This window comes from Amphibalanus amphitrite, unplaced genomic scaffold (assembly GCF_019059575.1).
Source record: "Amphibalanus amphitrite isolate SeventyFive unplaced genomic scaffold, NRLGWU_Aamphi_draft 001036F_arrow, whole genome shotgun sequence".
NCBI lineage: Eukaryota > Metazoa > Arthropoda > Thecostraca > Balanomorpha > Balanidae > Amphibalanus > Amphibalanus amphitrite.
In genome coordinates this window covers 124,019-146,021 of record NW_024882530.1, presented here as the reverse complement: position 1 = coordinate 146,021, position 22,003 = coordinate 124,019, and the positions used below count along the sequence as shown (strand labels likewise).

The window sequence follows — 22,003 nt, the reverse complement described above, 5'->3', positions numbered from 1 at the left end:
ACGGGATTTACCCACCGAAAAAGGTCTCCCTAAAATTTAGAACGTCCGAAACATTTTACACCATACGAGGTAAACTACGGATAGCAACACACAGGCGACCTCCAGAAGCCATGCCAATTTCTCAGAAATAATTGCAAAACGTCGTACAACGTCGGCGCACGATGACTCAAAAAAGCACGGTCATCTGGAGCTAAGAAGAGAATTAGGACCTGCACGAGCGAGCGAATACGTCTGGCATGACGTAACGTAAGCGTGGGCTTAGTTCAAATCAGAGCTGGTTTAGTGACTGCAGTCAACAACAGTCCAAAGATCACGTTAATAGTAGATTAGATCGTCTCAAGACGAGCAAATATCGCCATCACGCGACTTATCACTCAGAAACAAGAGGGTCATCAGAGCCACAGCGGACGGGCCCGCCAAGGTTAGCTGTCAGATCCAAACCATGCCTCTCTGATCACTAAATTTTATACAATGGTATGCTTTTGCCATATAATCACTACGAAACAATTAGATTATACGCTTCCTAAACATAATCAATCAATGCCCAGTGGCCGATGACTATTGGTTAGCAAAAAGGAAAACAATCACGCGAACTTTGTGAATGCGTATCTACAGCATCAAAGCTACCGTGGAAATAAGCCATTTGCGCTAGCACCTTACGATTTTTCTACTCCCAACCACTTGATCGCCTCCTAGAATCCTGCTACCGATAACATCAAAGCGGAGCGCTTTGAACACGAGTGAATGCATCATCAGCACGAGCCCCACCACAGGAGACCACATCTGCATCCCTACTCCCCTTCCTGAATAGGTATGAGGCGAAGACGTCCCACTTCCATCGGGGCCACGCTCTGAGCCTGTTACACCACTTTGCACCCATGTGTTAGTTTACAACACTTCGACGAGTTACTATTTAGCACGAATAACGAAGGTGTGTGAGCCGTTAGGATAGTCTATATTGACATCAACCTTGTGTAAAAATCCCTGGCTAGGACAGTCTACATACTACGGACTTTGAGACGATCCGTTAGAGTCGTCTCAAAGTCCGTAGTCCGTAGTCCGTAACTTGGTCCGCTCGACCAAGACACACCCGCACAGAGAGACAGCTAGACCAGACAGACAGACAGACAGCAAGACTTACACCAGACAGATAGACAGTCAGACAGCCAGACAGCCAGACTTACGCCAGACAGACCGATAGCTCCGAAGCCAAGCCCGCCGTCGGGTCGTCCGCACCTTGCTATCCCGATTACCATCAACACGGTACCTAAGTATCCGAGCCCGACATTCGATCAGATCGCTCTCAACAAATGCGGCATCATTTGTCTACAAACGGCAATGATTCTCAGCCATTACAGCACTTTTGATGTTCGATCGAAATCATGCCTGTCAAAACAACAAACTGGGGGAGATCACCGGAGCTAGAGTCAGTGCTACTATGCTTCTGTGCGGCCAGGGAGTGTCTTGTCAGGTGCATCAGTCTAGGATTGGCTGAGGAGGGTAGGGTGAGCCATGACAGGAACCGCTCCCATCGACTGATGACCCGACAGAGGACAGTCGCTGGGTGCAGTCACACACGCGGCATGAGGGTGGTAGATCACAATCAATGGGAGACAAACCTTACGAATGGATTGAAGCCAGAAGCGCTCAGCGACAGTGCTTCAAATGTGTTTTTGTGTGAAGGCATGCGTCGCTTTTCCTAAGAATATAGTGATGAGCCAATAACAGTAACTACAGCACTAGAGCAGCATAAATGCAAACGATATTAAAATGACGATTTGAGTGTTGCCTTCACTCGAAATGATAAACCTTATGACACTGTTTCATAATCACACCAAGTTTTGCAACAAGCGTGTATCCATCCCTTCCTCGTGCAATATGTAATGATAGGTCGTGATCTAATCTACCAAGCTCCAGTGCCTGAGAATAATCCCCGGAACCAGGGTTAGTCCACAGATAGTAAAAGACAGATTGAACAGACCACTCCCATTTCCACTCCCTAAACCTGGCAGAAATGATTGATAGTTTCCTCTGTTTTGGTCAATGGCTTGAAGACAAGTTCATTTAATCCTCGTGAGCGTTATGAAGTTAAGTTAATGGTGGCCTGCAAAGACAGCAACGCTCGATGCTGGAAATGTAAATCAGGTGTTGGTTTGGGAAGCTAAACAGAAACAATTAGCGGTCACTTTAAGTTGATTTAACTTTACAATCTATAAAGAATGGAAGAATGCAAATGTTGTAATTTGTGCATTGATCGGGTGAAACCCCAACCCCCATGTTAAAAGAAGTTATATGTCTTGTTTTCAATGCAGGTTTTCAACAGTCAGCGTGAAAATTTGAGGCACGAACAGGACTTCATTTAAAATCTTTCAACTCCGTCGAAAAAAGCATCTCATTTTCGACACATCCGTTAAAGGTACTGGCCAGTGGTCAATGGTCAAGCCTCTCTCAGCATCTTAATCGCCTTCCATAACAGCCAACTGAGCGTCCACATTCAATTCACATTCATCGCCCCACTCTTCTCCATCCCAGGGCACTCATGAGGAACTCAATCAGGATCCACTCACTCCCAGGGCACTCAATCTGCGACAGAGTGCCGCTGCCAGACACATTCACCTAACCGTCCAGTAACCATGGTGGTTACCGGTTACCGTGTAACCGTGGGAAGCTGTTAGGTTTGTGGAGGCAGGTGCACATAAGCATGTCAAGCGTCTCACGAAACGACCAACAACAGTCAGCCGCCAAACAACATATATGGCAATTCAGTCGCCGTTAAAAGTGAGCCGTGCAAGAGTGTCGCGATTTTTCCCAAAAGACTGCTGAAAGAATGACAGTCAGGCACAGTGCGGCGACTGAGCATCTAAAACCTGCAGAAGGCAGCACACGCGAAAACGCCACATCGTATAACGCAGACGAGGTAAAGCAAACAAATGGAGCAGGCCTGATAAGCATTTTTCCAAAGGACTCTTTATCAATCAGATTACTGGTACCTCTCGGACCAAATTAGACCAAACAACATCATTGTCTAGCGGAATGTCTCTTCCCCCCCCCCCCCGCACACTTTGTCTCAGAGGTCATAACTTTAGTCTTACGGATGTTCTCGAAGCCATCCCATAAAATCGTTGTGTTTCAGTTTTGTAGTAGGTATCGTCTTTGCGTCAGTGTAACAATACTACACAGATGAGTATAACGTGGTTGAGTACAAATCCAAGTAGTCATAAAAACGTTGTAAATCGTTAACAAGGACAACATCTTGCCCTTAACCCAACTGATCGCCTTGAACCAATGTTCAGGACAAAATGATCGAGAAGCATTTTCACGAGGACTCCGAATTTCTAGCTTGAATGACACTAAAAGTCATGCGCAATTACTTATTACATTCGAATATTGCATCACTCAACGCTGCAGTCATTTGACTAGCATTATCAGGAAAGAACAGCAGACAAACGATCATTCTCAGAATCAAGGCGAATCACTGATCATGAGGCGACATCTCAATTGTTTTGTTGACAACTAAGCATAGGAAGAGGAAGACTGGGCCCAGCCCATTCGGCAAATTACATGCAAATGACAGAGATGTTACCTGCACGATTAATGTCATTTCCTCAAGGTCCCCCCCCCCCCGTGGGCACTTTAATTGGCTCCGAAGGCCGGAATTCAAATCTTGTTCGCCTCTAAATGCGCAGGCGAGGTAACTAGCTTCTGAATTTGGTAAGGAACATTCACAATAAGGGTTGCTACTATATTGGTATAGATTGGAGTACGATGGCATCAGAGTTGGCTGGATTTAATTTAGATGAGACCGTCTACACTGTAGGTACGCCTAATCACGAAAGTAATAATAGTTAAAGATTTAAATGTATTAAATGGATGAATACGTAAGATACATAAGCCATCGTAAAGTGAGGCTTATAAGGCAGGGCGGATCATTTTTCACCTTATGTAGCAGGCAATGCCCAATTTCTCAATAAGCTTGTGCGAGAGACACCTGTCCAAAAGGTCGTGGAAGGGCGATGAGAGATACATAAACAGGTGGAGGAACGTAGGTCAAGGATCAACACTGTCACTTAGAGAACTGTGCGTTGGTGTGAGTCCCTGAAAGTGCGTTATGGCAATGAGGAATGATCGCGAAATCTTAGCCAGAACCAAGAGGAAAACGGAAATACAAGTGCAACATAAAAAACAGAAAAGTTGAACAAGTATTTGTTGCATCCAATGATAAGGCAAAGATGCGAAGGACATGTAAAACTTTTCCTGTTCTTGTCTAGAAAGGAAAAACGGTGATGGGACAACTGTCATAATCGTTATCAAACAAATATGAAATACCTATATAAATATCTAGTAAACTTGAAAACTTGCAGGTCATTAGGGGGATTAATGCGGGCTTATAAAATAGCTAATGATTATCATTCGGAATAGATAATTACGTCCGCCAATAAATGTCATCCTTGATGAGCACGATAACAAATTTGTGACGTCATTAAGACAAACTATATTTTCCCAGGAAACTACATATATTACTTTTCACATACCTACCTATACCCCGTAGACACTTCAGAAAGTCACAACTGAAAAAAATCAATAGGTAGGCCTCTTCTCTTGAAAATGCACGCCAGTCCTGCCAATCGAACACGCTATTTTCCATAGATGGTGGCGGAAGCCACAAAAGATCCCAACCGCTGCAGTCAGTCTTTGAGAGACCGCGCGTCTCGATCCGTATTCGATGAGCGTGCTGTGGCCGCGCGAAGCGTTTGGGCACGAGAGGATCTCCCGACGCGACCCTGAGTTCGACACGCTTGGTGCCTCGACCAGCGGAGGGCGGGGCTAGGGATCGAAAGACGCATCGGGTCTTCGTGAGGAGCACCGCACGGCATTGGCTGGTTACTAGGCAACGCAGACTCGAACTGGGATTAGTGCTGGGAAATGGATGAGTTTTGTGTTTAAAAGAAATATTTCACCATTCACAGACATTTCATTGAGATTACTTTAGTTCATGGCCCAGAATACCAAAAGTCATTCAGACATTTGCGGTCTTCAGACCAAAATAATCGCAAACGTTTCATGAGCGGCATTGTCTAATAACTGAAGGTTGAATACATTCAGGTATACTCAGCAGCAGTAATATTTCAATTGGGTTACTCAAAACATCCGAGCTGGTTTCATCCAAGAACTCAGCATTTGGAGATGGATACTAGCCAAAGTTCCTCAGAATCTTACAAATCCTTCCAAGATACAGCATTACTGTCAGAAGCGTTCATCGCTGAATGAATTCCATACGGCGTGTAGTGAGATAGCATGCATCTGGGGCTCATCCGTTTTTTTTTTTCTGTGCATGCCTTACACAGCCCGCACAAGTACGTGAAGCTACATATTCTGCTATTTTCGGGGTTATTGAGCACACAGCATTTCAACAATTGTGGAGTTCGCAGACTCTATTCCCGCAAACATTCCACACAAAAATGTAGCGATGTTCTTATTTCTTTTTGGTATATTCTACCATGCAAAGCTGATTTCCAGTCAGTCAGAGCTACGAATCGAGAACATAACCGACATTCCTGATAATTTTGTTTTGCTTTGCTGGTGATTAATTGTTCCAAAGACACCGATTTTGGTTTCTATTCGGATTCCTTATCAATTGAATCTTATTCAATACTTCCCCGCCTCAATACAAAGAAAGGAAAACATAAGAGCGGCTTCCAATGATACCCACAAAACTCAGTTTCCAATAGCAAGCAACAAAACGCGTTGTATTCTACGATGATGCAAACAAAAAAATACCAAACAACCACCAACCGACAACAAAAACCCATGAACTTCAGAACAGACAAATTGTCCAAGATAGCCCACTTGACCAGGACACCCCGATTGTTCACTTGACCTACCCTGTCACACACATTGTCATTCCCCTTCACGCTCTTCAGGCGGGCAATATATCTGCGTTACCTAACCACCTGCGGGCAGAAAGGACACCCCAGCGAAAGTCGAGCGCCATTATATCGCTTCAGGCCAAATTCTCTCCCTGGTCCCCCACGCGGCCAGTCGCCTGCCCCGGGCTGTTCAGTGTTACGTACTTTCATTCACGCGACCACCCCCAGGCCAGCGGCGCCTGGCTGTTGTTGCCATGGTAACCACGCACAGTTGGCCAGGCGACGAACACTGCTACGATGCAGGTTGCGGTCGTGAAATTCAGGATCAGAGGACACGAAGATAAAATATTTGACATCGACGTGGCCTGGGGACGGAAAAGTAGGGTCTTCTGCTGGGACTTTTTTTCACAATCATGTTTGATATAGGTACTATAACGCAGCTATCTCCCTCCATCTAGGGGCATGACATTAAAGTGAATCCTTACATTAAAACGGCACGTACTCAGTATTGACCTTCCCCAATGCAATTATTATGCTTGGGATCTAGGCACGCGAACTGAACCGGTCGAATGATTTCTGATGACATCAGCTTATCTTTCGACGGGGGCAAAGTCCCTGAGCGCAAGAGAAGGACAATTTCATTTGGTTTACCCCACGCTGTTCATCTTAAATAAGCATGAATTTCCAGAGATGCTGCCTTCAATGTTTCGCCAAATTCAAAATGCACTAATACTACCACAGATTGGAAGAATTCCACACTCCAGAGGTTCCAGCGCAACTTAATCCAGGAAGGATGAGCTGCGTACTCTCCCAAATCTCAAAAATGCACGTGCGCGCGAGCAAAAAAAACAGCACGCACTCAGCCAAACCACGGGCGCGCCTCAAAGTACTCCGCCGTCTAAAGCTGTCGACACCAGTCATGTAACGCATAATCCAGCTCCAGCGGTCAGCTCATCCACACACGTGGGCGAGATAATCTGCACCGAAAAAGGTGCGCCACTGGCCATCAGAACCCCGCGCCCCGGGAGCCGCGCGTGCCGAGGTCGTAGCAGCGGTGCTGGGAGTGGCCCTTGTGGCAGTCAGACCGTATTAGAGCGGATGAGAAGAATCACTGGCGACAGGAGGGCAAGTGGGCGCCGCCGAGCGCCCGCCACGCTAGTGTGCATTCATTGAGCACGTGCAATTGCAGACCCGCAAAAGAAATACCGAGCCGACCGCAGCTCCGCACGAATTTGGGGAAATTTTGTAATTGCGGTGGAGAAATGGCTTATTTAGGGGAGTTGAATCTATGTATGTAAAACCAGGTGCAAGAGGCAGTGAGGAAAAGTGGATGCGACCAATAAAAATAGACACAAGGTTTCCAGTCAATGTTGAATGCTGCCAGAACTACCGTTGCGACCGCGCGCTTTCGTGCGATGTTTTGCAGTTATTATCGTACATTCTTAGCGGTTTGGGAATAGTCTTCTTTTATTGAGAAATACATAATGCACGTGCATGATGCGATACTGAATGAGAGCCGGCCTTCAATATATTTTAAAACAAACGAACCGTTGAATGAAAAAAAAATCACTTGTAATTTGAGACCTCAGTTCAAGTTGAGGCCAATAGTGTTTCGTAAGGAGCAATCAGCTAGCATTGAGAAAGTTAATTCAGAACCAGCTTTTGCTAGTTTTAGATCCCGCTTCAAATAATTTGTGAAAAGTTTCGAACCATAGTACGGCAGAGAAAACCATTCCTATAAGGCTGGGCTTAGTTTTGATTTCCGACGACAAAATCTTACCAGAGGGGGAATCGGATGAGAGGACTATGGAGGCGCATGTCAAGGCAAGAGCAAGCACGCAATTCATGACCATAAAGCGAGCTTAGCACGTGATGTAACTTAAGCATACCCGCTCACACGAATAAATAAATGCCAGCTATTTTACCAGCACGATCTTTTCCCCAAGCACGCACCCAGAGCTTATGTAAACTGCACAACTGCACAAAACATCAGATTAGGCTGTAAACAGTTAATCAAGATGGGCATGAGATAGAAACGGTGGCGGTTACATGGCAAATAACAACCGAGCTAATATCATCAAAGACAAAGCGCCGCGCGGTTTCAGAAGGGATGCAGCGGTCCAGCTATTCAGAAGAAATGACCAAAGTTCACAAGAACGCTGAATTATTTATAGGTTTCCGTTAGTCAACTGAAGGTCTTTGAGTTAAGCGTGCGGTGGGTATTGTCAGTGGCTACTTATTCAATATGTTGTTCAGCTATCGCACTAACAAGAAATAAAGTAAATGTGATCTGTATTAAACTGATGCACTTTATTTAGCCGAAAACTGCAATACATGTGCGGTAAAACGTAGCACAGCATGCTTTTTATCACGAACAGGCATGCCATTGCAGTCATCGATTCATGGCGGGAATTTAGCGAGTCCTGGCGCACTAACTAATAAGGGTAATTACAAAATTCAAGTAAAGAATCTATCAAGAGTTGAACCTCTTATTTTTATCCAGTAATTGCGATCGTGCTATTTACAAGCAGCTTAACTTCGACTCAAATCAAATATCTAACGGCACGGAAGCAGAACCGTTCGCCCTTCAGTGTCCTCTCCAAAACAAGCACCGGTAAACAACAAACATAACTGTCCCATCTGCAGGGATTACCTCCCCTCTAACTTCCGACATCCGACATCCGCACCCCTCTTAATCCCTTCCCCCGGCCGCGGTCAAATAAATCAGCAACAGGGAACTGATGACGGCGACCGCAGCGACCCGGGCGCCATCCGTCATCCGTCATTGGCGTCATCCGTCACCAGTCGTTGGCGTCATTACATCTCAGAGAGGATTAAGAGGGCGCTGTACCATTGGACGCTCACCTGTGAGATATTTTCCGGTGTCATGGAAAGTTGACGCTAACCGCAGAACGTCCAAAAAACAGTCGATTGAGCGGCCGTGTGGTCAAATCTGTGTGGGGGCAGGTTACTCCAGGACAGCGGTATTTGAGGTAGAGGTGAAGCGCGCTTTACAAGTTGAAGTGTTGGTATGATGTGTAATGCATTCACTAGCGGATACAACTACAACTACACACATCACTAGCCTTTAGTAGTGAATACACAATCACATGACACATATGTTCGAAATCTCGCGGGTGTTATGCAGCGTTTTGACCGAAATAATAGCACACAGCTGAGTAAGAGGCGTATAAATGACGCTAGGCTGCCTTGACAGACAGAACAGCCTTTAAGTACTTTAGTAAATGGTTTATCACGTATTTTAGTGTTCCTAATGCCAACATTGCCTTCTTTTAATAGTTCAACTCTCGTTGCCTTTTACCCTACTACATATAAAGCCAAAACCGGAACAAACACTATACAGACAGCTCGCATAATAATAAACGACCACAACTATGACCCTGAGAATCACATCATACATCATCTCCAAAGCTGAAGTGCCGGACACTCGGGGTCACACAGGCACCCAGCTCACCTCAGACCGGAACTCAGCCCCCCCCCCTGACGGCCGGCCGGAAGAACCCCCCCCCCCCCCCCGGAACCACACCACGAGGTCAGCGAGAGGTCACACCAGGCAGACAGTACGCATGCGCGGTGACCTTGGGTGATAAGGTGAGGCCAAAGGGCGTTGGTGACAAGCTGGGATGTTACTGGGTGGATCGTGAAAAGGATGTGGAGGCAAGGGGTTACGTGCGAAGGGACTTCGACATAAGTTATGGGATTAACTATGTTAAACGGCTTCAATGTGGGGTTTAAAAGCATTATCCCGCATTTTGTGTGACCATACTTATGGCTTATAACGATATAGCTTTCAAGGCAAATTAGATATAATTTCTGAAGAAAGCATCAATGAGACGAAATGAAAGAGCAAAGAACCTTACCGAGAATGATCCAATAACCACCGACACCTGCGTGGTAGTATTCAAGCGCGCATCATATGGAGATAATGTCTAAATCGTCACGATCAAATATATTTTTGGTTAAGGTCACACGTGAACAAACAGCCCCACCACACAAGGACTGTCTGAGATCATGAGGCCCATCATAAATCACATCCTTCCTGTTCGCTATGTCCTCCAATCGCCTCCAAAAGGAACCAGCTGACTGCCCCCCCCCCCCTCCCCTCCACCGACCCCTAACAACAGCACCCCTCCCCCGCGCACTTCCTCCCCTCGGCGACCCTGAACGAGAGCTGCCATCTCCATCTATGGACCGGAGGGGTGCCGTCCACTGGCGCGTCCGCCTAGTCATTGAGCCAGGGTCGCCGTCCAGCGACATAGCGCTGGACTGACATTGACCTACATACTGTCCTCATCCTGGACCAAACGTGCGTGTGGAGCCCCGCACCGGCGGAGGGGGAAGGGGAGGGGGACCTGCGTGAGCTGAGGGAGGGGGAGGGTACCCTCCAGGCGGTTTGGTTCAGGCTGCTCGGTGCTGACCTCAATCAGAGACGATCAACGCAAAGGACGGACAGGAGGGGAGTGTGCGGGGGACGATAGCCCGGGGAGGGGGTGGGGGGAGGGGGGTGCTAGCCGCTGATGCAATAGCAGTGTCGAGCCCGCGCACAGCAACAGAGCGCGGACGCGAGGTTCGCACAATGGGTCCCCTCTCCCCCCTCCGTCCCTCCTCAGGTGATGTCCGCTCCCCTGCCCTGAGGACACAGTCAAGGTCCCCCCGCCACCACAGACGGAGGGGGAGGGGGAGGGGGAGGGAGGTGGGGGATCCATCCATTCAGAAAGGAAGGAGTCGACGAGGTGAATCACAAACTCCCGAGTAGTTTCTGGGCCACTACCGAATGTGATGTGGAGGTAAAAAATCTTGTAAAAACAGGATCGCACTACAGTTATCTATCAATCTCGCCAGTGAAACCATCATAGCTCATCATATCTTAGATAACTCCTGAGTTACGTCAGTCCTGTTTGACAATGCTCCTTGTTCGATTTTAAATGTTGTTAAGCCACGCCAAAAACCACTGCGTGGTTTGCTGGCCGAACGGATGGTAAACTAAATCACTAGAGCGTGCTTTCTCACTAATGGAAAGGGTTTGGAAAAAACATTTACACGGACACTATTTTCAGCACGCTTCATCTTGATCCCTACCAAATTGTTTATAGAAGTGTGAGGGTAGATACCCAAGACATCCCTATCAGTGGCTAACCGGATTAAAACCTACTCTGACATGTAACAGACACGAAATAGCACTGAACATAACATACGTGTCATGCAATATAAACAAAATGTAAAACAAAATGGCAGCCTCAAAGCGTGGGAAAGGCCATCTAAACATGAAGGCGAAAGCAAATGCAAGTGCCGTATTTCTGAAGAAAAAAAAATGATGCGAATCCGTCAACGCTGCTATAAATACTATTAATAATAGCTCTCCAGATTATTCAGCAGTCAATGATCATCTCAACAAATGACTGTCCGAATCCATGTCCAGCTTTACTTGCCAATGTTTGATGAAAATAGACAGGTTGACCGTATAAATGCAGCAAAGACCTTTCTTTCATCGTTACTCTTAATCGTCATTTTTCGTAAATCGTTAATCGTTATCAAGTTAAAATTAGGGACATTAAATGCCCGACGTTTCGCTGTATTCGCCTTCTCAAGGGCGACAAACATTTTAAAAAAGTTGCTATATTTTGTGAAAATGTTGCTATTTTTTGCGTGCAAATCACGGGATCACGGAGAATCACGACAGATCACGAGGGATCACGAAGAATCACGACGGATCACGCGGATACCGTCGGATCACAGGGGACCACGGGATTTTCTCGGCTCGCGTGACTGTCTGTGGCAGCGGTGCCAACCGCGACTCTCTGAGCTCCCGAGGCCCCGTGCCAGCCTCTGTGGTTACTTGGCCCGTTGGAGAGGAGCCGTTGGGTTCTGTGGCGGACCACCGATTATCGAACGCGGTCCAACACTCGGTCCGTCACCCCGGTAGCACAGCTACAATGTCTCTGAACGCGGAACAAGACGCCAACACCGGCCAACGGTCGCAGCAGGGACGGAAGCTGTGGTCGTCGAGGGCAAATCCCCAGCTTGACCGGGCAAGATTGAGAAGGCGGAACGGCAGTCACCGGCGGTCAACGCTGGATTATTGGAGAGAAAGTTGGGCTGCGGAGTCAATGGCTGGGGTGCAAGCGGGGAAGTGATTAGGGCGGCATTCGATCATGACATTGAAACAGTAAGCGGCTTACCGGCGTGCCTGCAGAGCTGGATGGTATTTGCATTTATTGGTTAATGGTTATTCAGTGAGTCGGGTTAATTAGCAGGTGCGGTGCGGTTTTTGTCAATCAGAAGCTGGCAGATTTTGTCAGCCAAACAAGACCGGATTTCCATATCACAAGTCATTACCTATCATTTCGCAGGCATCAAAGATAGCGCATGTTTTATGAATGATTGTATAATGTTCGAATAATACCCGTTTACAATCAGAAGTTAGATATTTTGATAAAACAGTGAGATCGTGAATGTGTTCAAATCATACAAATCCATATCGTAGCTGAGATATATTGTAAACTTATAAAAAGCATTGTGATAGAAAAACTAAACATATCAATACCAATTTCCTTAAGTATCTAAGGGTACCTATCAGTCCACTAAAATTCATCCGTGGCAGTCATTCATACAATTTCACACATCTCACACAAAACCACACATAACCTCCAATCACTCTCGCTCGCTACCATCGCTCTACCCAACCAATTTATAGCCAAACATCCCTCCCCCCCCCCCCCCCAGAGACAGGACCGTGGCAGCTTTCGCCGTGACAACAGACACCGAATCATGTTCAGAGGGCACTAAATCGAGAGGAACACGCATTTCGGCGACACCTTGGCGCCACAATCGTCTCGCGTCGTCCAAAACTGTCGCCAGGCGCCCGTCCGGCGAAAGGAAAGGACGATTGAAAGCGTTATGGCACCACAGCGGGTGGCGAGAGAAAAGGATAGGAGAGAAAAGGAGGCAGGCAACAGTAATAAATACGTTTAAAAATTATATACAAAAAGATGGAAGCATTCACGAAAGCGTTTTGAGGGAGCGCGAATGTCCATAAACATAACACTCAAGCCTCGAGCGAGACCAAAAAAAAAGTGAAAGAAAAAAAAACACCAGCATACCTGCCATCGATCACGATAGGGAGCACTACACACGAACCAGGTGCTCCGAGCACCGACGAAATCCCTCGAAATCGGTACCAGTCCGCTGGAAACTATGCAAACAAGCCGCTATTTCTTATGGGAGCGCACCCATCTTGCGGCTCGCACGTGCAGTTCCCGTGCGCGCGCGCGCGTGCAGGTCGCTGAAAAACTCTTGGTCGCGCACTGGCAGGACCAACTACCGAGCGTTGGCATCCCGCATAGTTGGAAAGCGAGTCAGTAAGACATCGGACGGTATTGCTTATTTGTAGTACGCCCAGCTGGAAGGTACTGCATTTCTGCACAGTGTTTCATTTTCAGCCTTTTTGGTGGCAAATCACACCTAATGGGGAAAATATTTTCATCCCTAAAATATGAATGACCAACTTTACTTCATCTCTGAAAAGAGTTTCATGTATTCCCAACAGCCAGTTCACTTGTCACTTGACAGTTGATGCACCCACATCCTTTTGTTCCACACCCTGTCAAGATCCTGACATGAAATCCTGGTTTATCAGTTAGCATAAAAATTGGCATTACACCATTTTGCAAAAATACTGCAGTTATTTACTTTCTTTTTTTCATCCTAGGATTTTTTTCTTCATCGGCACACCCAACCAATATCCAATTTTAGAACACTGTTTCTGCAACTGCTGCAACATAAATTGCAGCATGACCCACTAGACAAGACACGCAAAAATCAAGTAAAATATTCCCCTTCCCCTACCAAAATCATGAACCAAGCAGATCTGCGACCATCCCTGAAAATGTTTTGTTGCGCTCTTCTTATAATCGGCATTCGGTAGAAAAAAAATAAAATCTTACACACGTCCTCAGGGACCCGCGACTCCTACTGAAGTTCCAAGGGCGGATTATTGTGGTATTTGGCGATCCTACAGGGTGTCCATTACCCGGACAGTTATTTTCTGGCTAAAAGTACGATTGCGCTCGATTCTAATGATATACAAGCATCATACTTTTATAAGACATCTCTTAGCTATCGAGCTTGGGGACTGTGTGCTTTTGGTGACCGGTAACGACTCGAGTCAAGTATTATCCAGAGTCAAGTAAAAGTAGTCCTTTTCCGTTTTCAGCTTAAGCAACTAATAGGCAACCATAGTGAATCAACTCCCGTTTTCAACTTTGTAAACGGACTTTCGGCATGGTTTTTGCTGGAGAGCTTCAGCAGCTCATCTGCAAACAGTTAGGATTGAGCAAAGCGCAATTATATCAGCTAACGAAGCCAGAGAGAGCAAGAGATAAACCTGATTGACAAGCTTGGGCTCGGCCAAAAAGGGCCATGCACCAGTTGTCAAACGGGTGGTTGCTTGTCATGGACAACAAACGTCACTGATCTAGCTAAAAACTAGCTAAACGATAGATCAGGATTATCTAAAAAAACATCAGTCTACTTTCCACCACTATCTTCGCAAAATTTTGGAATTTGGGGTCCCTCGCCTGAAAAATATGCGAAAACTACGGGAAAAGCAGCGAAAATCACCACAATTCATCCCAAAAATATAACATATACAACAAAAAATTATATTGAAGCACACTTTGTGGTCTAACGAAGGTATTCTGTCATTTGAACCGCCCGAAAAAGGCGTGTGTGAGCGTCAGATGGCTACAACGCCCCAACAGCAGAGACGGCCAGGCACCCGTCGAAAATCAAATTGTGAGACATTTTGAGCCACCGTGGACTCATTCGGCTTGATATGATGGCCCAAAGACAACCGTTATCACAGAGTACTACTGCGGTAATATTCTACCAGTAAAAAAAAACGGATGCCGTAAACCAAATGGCCATGAACGGGTTTGTTTTGGAAACCAAATCTGTTGGAAGTCAAAGGTCCCGCCATGTTCAGACATGGAGCTTCTCCACTTCAGATGTAAAAAACGCGGCAAAAGTGGTGTAGGCAGCAATTTTTGTTTTGGGGGATAATGCCTAATGACCTGGGAACACTTTGATGTTAAGTTTATCTTATATGATCGTATTATCCTCCAGCAACAGGTAAAAGAAAACAGGCCTTCACCCAGTTTCGGGAGAGCCGTAAAACAACTGAGACCAGCAATGGCTGGCATTTTCAATCATTGTCGGCTGATCTTGTAACAAGCGTATCTATTGCATGTGCTATTTCACAGCCACCCTAGTTGGCTATATAGGACGATAAAAAGAAAAAAGCGCAATCATGTTTGCCTTATTTTATACGCTAATTAACAATGTCCGGGTAATTCTGGGACACCCTGTATGTCGTTTACCCGGGAGAGACGTGGATTATATGAAGACGAGGCCGAAAGATTGCATGTAGATTACGATAGATTTGGCTCCTTGAGACAGCGGGAAGGGCCAACTCGCACGAAAACAAAAGATCAGCTGACTAGCTTAAGTCGGGACTTTTTCTTACTCTACTTACTACAGTCTTGACTACCGAAGGTAAGAGCTATATTCAGAGTGCAGACCACTAACTAACTGAATAAATCAGCACTTATCAACACTAAAGAAAAAAACATTCGGAAGGAGCCGATCGGCGTGAGAATCAAAACCACAGTTTCAATCAATCAATACGAACAACTGAGTTAAATCTCAGACGGTCTGAAACCACACCAAAGGCATGTCATCAATGCAAAACGATGCATGCAACGGAGGCTGGCAATGCAGACTTGCTTGCACACTAGCATAAATGCCATCATAATTGGATCTAATTCAGTATAGCACGCACTAGATGCGCACAAAGCTACACCGGTTTTGACCGCTCAGCAATGCTAATACCTGTTCAAAACCAGCCATGCCGAGCATTTGCCAAGATCGTTTTCACGTGCTGTAACCGAGCGATTTTTGGAAACACGCAGATCACGAAGCGTTCTATGCACCAATGCAGGCTCTGAATTTGAGGCGCACGCGACAATGACTTGGCCCTCGCAAGCGGTGATGCTTTGGAATCCGATCTCGTCAAGGCCCTTAAAAATGGTCGAGGGATCTCATTGACTTTGAAGAAGAACTATGCCGCCTCTTAGCAATTATGTAGCTCATATAGCTTTAGCACGTATTTCTTCAGGAAAACGAGAACGCATCTGACATTGCAAACAATCTGAGTCCCGGTAGAGCACTCATCAATGCCGGAGGTTAACTCCAACAGCAGAGAAACAACAGACACGTATTGAAAACTGGCATCGCCGTCATTGACAAAAAATCAGTCTAGTTGTCGTTGCAGCCAAACTCATTTCCTTGGCATTACTTCAAACTGAAAGAAACTAACTTGGGTTGAGACCTGAGGGCATTTACAGAATTTTCACCATTCAAAAAAAAAAAAAACTCATACTTATTTGTGAACGAACATGAAGCGAAAAGTAAAGAAACTGTGTAAAGCGATTAAACGAGGAACATGACAGTTTTTTTTCGAGAAAACGACGAAAATAACAGCAAACTTTTGAGAGTTTGTTTGTTTGTTGGGGGTTAGGGGCGCGCCGACCAAACTTTTGACTTTTGAGGGTCAAGACAGGTAAAATACACTATTTGTCTCTTCCTCATCCCTAAAACTATTCCTCAAACTATTCAGTGATCCCATATGGGTTGAAGGCAAAGGTATCAGGCACGCAGACTGCAGTTGCCTTCGAAAATATGGAGTTATCAGGATCCTCGTAGAAAGGTCACCGGCTCAATTGTCTAAGAACATTAGCTCCGGCGCCAAAAGCCGTATTCGTCTGCAAAAAGTTGCAAATGCAGCGTTATCGTCCTATCTTCTGCGCCGAGTTGCAGCATTCCGACAGAATTAGCTATCCTGCACCACAAAAAAGGCACGCAGCTTGTCCCTAAAACCAAACAGCCAATAAGTACCAAAGTTATTTTCGGGTAACGAGAGATCCAACAGTGATAATTAGTAAAACAAGAAAAACACCAATCTTTTGAAGGATCTCGGAGACTTCTACGGTACCGACAAAAGAGGAAAAAATCGACAGCAGCGGTCGATGTCGTTTTGGGGTGGTGACAAACCTTTCGGCGGCACTTTGAGGTTCCAGAACGCCGCTAAATGCGTGTGAGCACCGCTCCACTCATTAGGTGACACGCACAGATGGTACGGCACGAGCACGTGAAACAAACGCCACGCGACACAAATAACACGTGACTACCCCACACTGCACTATAAGCACTGTACCTAACAATGTACTCTAACACTGCACTCTAAGTTGGCAATGTAAGTATGTAGTCTGGAAATGCGCGTAAGCGGGTAAGTTTGCGGCTGTAAATTATGGATAATGGATACCTTTCGCCTTTGGAAAATTGTTCGGTGATTGTTTACTAGGAATTACGGATCGTCAACAATTCGGTGTTGTGTTTCAGATTTGTTCGGATTTATTCGTTGAGAAGTCGAAAATCTCAGACTCAGAGTTTAGACAGCCAAGCCACTTCTGACATTCGCTATGGAGCGAATTTCCGTCATTCGGTAGCCATCAAGTAAAGTGTCAGCATAGTTAAACCACTCGCCTGAGGTCATCTTAGCCTTGCTTAGGCTGCTTCCCGATGGAATATATCACTATCGTGTCAGCTGTACTTAACATTCGTGTCCTGTAAGGTCCTGCGGCCACCAGACCAGCTGCACGTAGTTTTATGCCGAGTCATAGCCCAGATTATTCAACAGCATTATGTTGCTCTGCATCGCATTGGTACTGCATGTTGTTGCTTCTAGACACTTACAACTTTAAAATAAAAATCATCTGTCGAGACATGAGAGGAAGGGAAAGGATGTCAATATTGGAATAGGTAGGCAGACACTGAGTTAGGGTACATATTAACATAATGGTTACAAGATTATGCTCGCTGGCACGTTCGGTGTAATCTTATTTAGGGAGTAGGTATATGTTAATACGGTATGCAGCATCCATTACATACAGCAAATCTGAAGACAAGGCGCACAAACGAATGCCTGGTAAATATAATGACACGAGACATAATAATATGTATTTGTCTGTTTTCATCAAACTCTACTTTACCTTGCGATTATTTTTTTATCACTATTATCTTTCCCGACGTAGCATGGATCATTATCTAGGTACCGTGGCTATTATAGCGTTACGACATGATCAGACGAGAAAAAGATCTACACGATCTTCACAAACAAATCGGTCATCTCACCGCTGAAGAGCAGCCGATGGTCCCATAGTTTGGATGATCAAGAGTGTGTGATCAAGTGATCAAGTGAAAAGTGATCAAGATCAGACCATGGTTAGAGTCACAAAAAGATCGCATGACAAATTAACACAGGATGTCGGACATTTCAGGTGTTTGGGAATTTAGCAATCAGCCGCTAAAAACGTGCTCAATTGGACCACTGTCGCAGAAAAGCGACAATCGACCCGGGTCGATACGACGGCCGTCGTATTTCTCAGTTCAGATGAACCATTATCCAATTTCATTTTCCAGCATCCCGAAGAACTCCACGAGTGAAGATCATAAACATCGACTGCACGGGTGCTGATCTGTTTTACATGGTCACTGCGGGTCAGTATAGCTTCAGGCGTTTACATCTCCTGCCACCTAGCGGTGAGAATTGTCAACTAATCTTCGGGCGCAGCAAAGCTCTGCACCGTCTCGGAGAAAGCTTTCTCGTTGCAAAAATAAAGATTTACCGTGATTTGAAAAGGTCTTAATCCAAATTTCATCCTCCAAAGAGCGAAAAAAATATATAAAAGGCCAAAGGTGTCAAATGGCGACGGCCGAGTGTCGACTATAATGAAGACGGAATCAACGTTCCTTGACAGATGGCGGTAGGATCGTTTTTCCAGATGTCGCCACCTATCGCGGGTACGATCGACAGCACACCTCTAGCCGAAACGGTGCAAACAGCAGTACACCTCTACTCGAAACGGTACAAGCAGCAGTACACCTCTACTCGAAACGATACAAGCGACATTGCACCTACCAACAGTACCAACAACAGTACACCTCTACCGACACGCTAAAAACGACATGGCACCTACCAACAGCACAAGCGACATTGCATCTACCAATAGTATGTACAAGCAACAGTGCACCTACTGACAGTACAACTGATAGTGAACCTACGAACAGTAAGCCCACATAGGTACGATACAGACGACAGTACACCTAAAGACAGCACGAGTGCCAGTGCACCTAACAGTGGCTACAGGCAGTACAAGTGACAGAACGCCTAGACTCGGAAGCTCGCAAACTGTTACGGCAATGCTCGGCAAAAGTCATACCAAACTTTTCTTATAATACTGCCTAATTGAAGATGTGATTGTGCATATGCATGCTAAAGCGAGTTTTACTCCAAAAAAAATAGCATGGCTTGTCACTCAGACTAATGTTTTAGCCCCAAAACTGTTGAACTGTAGGATCCTTGATGTTTTGACATTGTACCAGTGGAAATATGCTGTGTCTAGTCGGGAGACACTGTTTCTATTGACTCCTCTAGATTTGAACTATGTATAACTAAAAAGGTGAATGTTTTAAACAGCTGCAACTGTTCTTACTGACAAGAAAATAAAATTAAATCTGGCCTGTTTAAAGGGAATGATTCTCCCTGCTCCATAATTGCCTATATCCACTACCTATGTGGAGTGATCAGTCAGATAACAAAGCAAACTGCAAGACCAGAAAATTGAGCAGAAAAACAAGTGCTGAGAAAAGAAGTTTAGAGGGTTGAACGTCACAAAATACCTGCTAATGCTTTGCGTTGGGTAGATAGGTACCAATTAATCATCTATTGAAAGGGGCAAACATTGGAGACAAGCACTGCTACTACAAGTCATACCAACATTTTCTCATCCCATTTATTTGCTGAAGTTATTCATTGGCAGAATTGTTGGGTCACTGGATAGCAGATGGCCATGGGCATTGGATAAATATAAATTGTTGTAATTGTAGCTGTAAGTACTGCAACTTCTGCTACACCATCACCATGCATCATTGCTGAGCATGCATATGAATCAAGCACAGTCTCTTATCTAAAACCCAATGATCTGGCATTGGGACTCACCTGCCCACAGCGCCGGGAAACTCCCTCGTCAGCCGGGTCACCAGGTACACTATGAACCACTCGTCGTCCACACTGTCTGCGTAGCAGGTCCGACCCCACAGGAATGGAGGAAGCACATCTGTGGAGTGGAAAAGATGGATGTGATCAATTATTTGCTGCTGGAATAAGAAAACAGTACCTGCATCAGACAATGAATGAATTCTTTTCCATTGTAGGTACCTACCTACCCTTCAAAGCAGGATAGAACAATTTTTCTGAGAGGGATGATGATGATAGTGGTGGTGCTTAAGTACAGATTATTAATGGCATACAAAAATTAATGACAACTCTTTTGAATGCGTAAGTAACAGCAGCAACTCTGATATTATTGACACATTATGGGCTATTTTAGGTTGGACAGTGCGTAGCTTCAAGCATCGTTTATAATTCATAGTATTAAAAAACAGTTGGATTGAGCCAAAGAAGGCTGTTCGCCATCATTCATACCTTTTCCACTTTCTGCACTTGAGCAAGCTTTGCCACTAGGCACCAGCTGGAACCTAGATTCAGGAGGAACATGAAGGGCAAATGGCTCATTCTGCCAGATGTATGCCTCAAGATCACTCTGCACAGTACTCATGCATTTATCTTTGAAGTCTTTCAGTCGCTCATGAGCCTCAACCTTGGTCGAACAGGAGGAAAGTTCAGGAAAAATAAAATATTCCACAGTATTGTCATCGACGTCACGTTTCCAGGCCGACAAGGAAGAACGCGATGCAGTCGCCATTGCTCCCAAAGTTCCAAATCGACTTCCCAAAATGCAACGATATCACACGAAAAAAGCAATCAAACTAAGGCACTGCCCAATCAATTCAGAACGCAAATAATAAACATCAATATCAATATAAACCGTGCAAGCCTAGGCCAGAGCAGGGCCAGAGAGCGCGCCTGAAACTCTGCGCTATAAACGAATCAAAAGCGTCAGAGAGACAAACAAATTGACAAAGAACACACAAACTAATTACTTAACAGATCATATAATGTATTTTCTCTCTGCACTTATGTGGGCTCAATTTCTGTATATTTCCAGGATTTTGAGATCTGATTTATATTTATACACAGGAAAACAAAACTAATATCATTTTTAATTAAAGAGGTGTTTTTTAATCCAAGGAAATCCGCTTAACCCGCACCGGGCCGGGGGTGTTTGAACACCCCTGACCCCCCCCCCCTGCGGTTTTTCGCAGATTTCTCAAAAACGGTGGCGCTCCGCGCCGCTGTTTTTGGCCCACCTGTTCATGCATCTTTTCTACACATGTGAAAATTTCAGACCCAGGGCTCTCAAGGTCAGGTCACCAGCCACCAGGTCACGTCAAGTGACCTCGCCTCAGAAAAAGTTGCAATCCTCGTCATAGCTACACCGACTGAACGATCGCCTTGAAACTTTCAGCCATTGATAGGAGTAGCAGTACCTATGTGCAAAATGTATCTCTCGGAATTTTGATATCGGTGACCTAGGGTCAAGTCAATTTTGCGACCTTTATATAAGTCAATGGGAGAAAATTGAAATGCGCCTAGCCTATTTTTGACGAATTCTGTTCAAAACCCTCTCAAACATCGGTTCATAGGTACCTAAATGACACACTGAATCGGAAAAATGCACCTGGCTAGTGGCTGTGATTCCTCAGTGTGCCCCTGAGGTCATCTCAGGTCACGAACGGTTACCAGCAGTTTTTGGGCTATAACTTTTGATAAGGACGTGCTAGAGCGACGAAAACACGTCAGATGTATTCTGCTCGACGATACGGATCGACTGATATGCAACATGACCCTTTTCGGTCAGGTCATGACCTTGACCTGAAGTCAAATTTTCAACTCAAGGTCAACAAATAGCTCTTTCGACGCGTCTCGACGAGAGGAACACGATGCTGCCAAATGTAATGTCGTGGTACTCTTGTGTCAAAAGTTATTGCCGAAAAACAGTTTTCGTGAAAACTGCTATTTTAGGTTTTTGCCCTCT

At 45.4% G+C, this 22,003-nt stretch overlaps 1 long non-coding RNA gene across 1 annotated transcript in view; it reads right to left on the bottom strand.

The window, feature by feature from the left end:
- The window catches only part of LOC122369446, a 34,242-nt gene extending 13,295 nt beyond the window's left edge, over positions 1–20,947 (bottom strand). The window contains exons 1-2 of the long non-coding RNA XR_006254400.1: positions 20,491–20,947; positions 20,005–20,122 (exon numbers count right to left, since the gene is read on the bottom strand). This is a non-coding gene — a long non-coding RNA (uncharacterized LOC122369446). The remainder of the gene's footprint in view (positions 1–20,004; positions 20,123–20,490) is intronic.
- Between the last annotated feature and the right edge of the window lie 1,056 nt (positions 20,948–22,003).